Source organism: Corvus brachyrhynchos, unplaced genomic scaffold (genome assembly GCF_000691975.1).
Source record: "Corvus brachyrhynchos isolate BGI_N302 unplaced genomic scaffold, ASM69197v1 scaffold26, whole genome shotgun sequence".
NCBI lineage: Eukaryota > Metazoa > Chordata > Aves > Passeriformes > Corvidae > Corvus > Corvus brachyrhynchos.
Window position 1 is genome coordinate 10,714,485 of NW_008239324.1, and position 2,700 is coordinate 10,717,184.

The following is a 2,700-nucleotide window of genomic DNA, read 5'->3' on the forward strand; positions in this document are numbered from 1 at the left end:
TGTTCCTTCATCAAAACATTTAAGCCCACGTACTAATAAGAGACTTTACTGTTACTGTTTAAGAAGCAGTACAGAAGAATATATTGTTTTATTATTAAAATACAGTTTATGAACCAGAAATGATCATAGATGCAAATTTATACTTTGCACATTTTTTTTTCTTAATAAGAATATGTATATTTTCATCTGGGGAGAAAGCAGCATTAAAATGAGCGAGCCTGGGGAGTATTGCCACACACACAGGCACACACACACACACAAGCTTGCATACACAAAACAGCCACAGTGAGAGACTGCTGGAGAAACAAACTCCTACCGACGCCTGGTGAAAGCCCGCGCCCGCTCAGGCAGGGCAGCGCTTTGCTGCCTGGGCTGGCCAGGGCCTGAGCCCCGCTGCTGGCCTGGGACGGCAGCGGAGTGCGAGCACTGACAGCCTGATGCACTCAGTGTCTCAAAACTTGGCCTTTCTGAGGAGGGGAAAAGGGGGAAATGATTCTACTCACCAGATGGGATTTTTCAAGCCCTCATAGCTCTAATTAAAATGGCTGGTCAGGAAAAGCCTTCTCTCTTTTTCTGTGCTACTTATGCTGCAAACATAGTTCACCAGTGAAACAACTTCCAAGTTTGAAGGATTTGCAGTAAAAATTGGTGTATTTTTTTAGGCTGAGGTGTGGAAATCTGGTCAAAGACTTCTTTTCAGCTTTGATTAATAGTCCTGGGTACTGAATGGGGTATTTGTGGAGGGGAGTGTGATGCTAAACAAAGTGTTTGGTACAGCAGCTCTGCTCCTGCTGGAGCTCACTGCAGCTGGGATGAGGCCTTTAGGCATAATGTAGTAAAACCGGCTTTGAAGAATTATGAAGTAAGAGACTAAACTTGTTTAAGACTAGAGTTGGTTGCGTGCTTTACCATTTCATCGGTGTCCCTCAAGGTAGTTGCTTGCTGTTTAAGTAATTTTCTGTTCTTTTTATCATATTTGCAAGTGTGAATTTTTTATTGGCATTAAACTCTCTACCTCAAACCTAACTCTGAAAGTTGGGGTTCCCTGTCATCTGGAACTGCTCAGATGCTGTGAAATGGGAGCTGTTGCCTTGGCCTCTATTGGGTCTGGTTGAAATCAATAGTGGAAAAATACCTGTGAAGTGGAACTTGAGTTATGGTGATGATGAGAAGAGCTGGAGAGCTGACATCAGCTCCTTGCCAAAGGGAAGGGAAAGGCTACTTGCTATCCATGGCAGGAGCGTCTGAAGGGATGTGGCTCTTGGTCTGCCCACAGTAGGTGGGACAATGTTGGATGGATTTGGCTAAGCAGAATGTGGAAGGGTGATCCCTGTTAGCAGCAATGGGGAGCAGTTTGGGGCAGGGTGTACTCAGCGTGCTGGTGTACCTAAATCTCTATGTGCTTTACCAGAGCAAGAGCTAGTGTAAGGAGTTATGGCCCCACTACTCATCAGCAGATCCTAGTTATCTACTTTCATCCTTCCTTGGTTTGGTTCCTGTTTCTATATACATAGATTATTTTCAGAACATTCCCCTTTCTTTGTGTCATTAGCCTGTGTTAGATGTTAGCCTTTCAGCATTCCCATTAGGTGTCTGAATACAGGGCCAGCATACCTAAATCAATCACCCAAATTTATTAGGTGTCCTGCTTATAGAGAAACTTTATAGCCCTAATGTAAAAATAGTGCTCTTCCCCATCTTTCCTCTGCCTTTTTTTTCTTTTCTTTTTTCATACCCAGAGAAGCAAAGTTTGCAATAAATCTGACTTGGTGAGACCTTGCATTCTCTGTGCAAAGCCCAGTATTTGAATTTCATGGTGCTTTGACTAGGTTTTGAAATTTCATTTCATTGTAGCCTTTTTGTTATGTTCAGGAAATAGTCAAGGCATCCCTTTGGCCTGTGCCATCCCTCCAGCTGAACTCTGCCATGCTGCAAGTCTCGGGTCTGATGTCTTCCAGCACACAGCCTCACGTGTTTGCAAACATTGTCTTGGGTGGTGTCAGAGACTGAAATATTATAGTTTATGATTTAAACATTTTCATGAAGGACTTTTAAAACTGTATTCCAAAAGCTGCAGAGAAGACCAACACACCCTGAATGGGGCCGTGACTGAGGCCTTACACCACTCAAAGATGAAGATAAGATAAAGTAACAACTCAGGGCTGGGGACATTCACTGAACACAGGCTTAACACCTCCAAGATGAGGACCACAGCCCAGGGCTATCAGCTGCCAGGCTCGAACAGACCCTGGAACCAAAGAGTGGGGGAGGAGAGACTTTGGGTATCTTGGAAAAGCCTCAGGTCAGAGGTGCAGTGACTGCCCTTCCTCCACTGTGCAGAGCCCAGCTGAGGGCTCCTCACCAAGGGGGGAAGCTTCTCCACAGCAGGAGGGGGTGACATGGCCCATCAAAGGATCCCCCCTCAAAGGGGTCCCCAGACCCTGCACCAGAGATGATGCAACAGACCCTCAGTGTTGCAAGGTACAATGTGTCAGGCTAGCCCCTGCAAGGGAGACAGGTGGGCATTCCCACCTGGCCCAAAGCGTGTATTAATCCACGAAATTCTGCATTCTTTGGCCTGTGGTGGCGTGGCCACAGCAGCGACAGGTGACCCTCACCACCAGCAGACCAGATGAAGGGGAGCAATGAGACGTCATTGGGACCCTCAGATGGGTGATGTGCTTACCTAACCATTGTCAC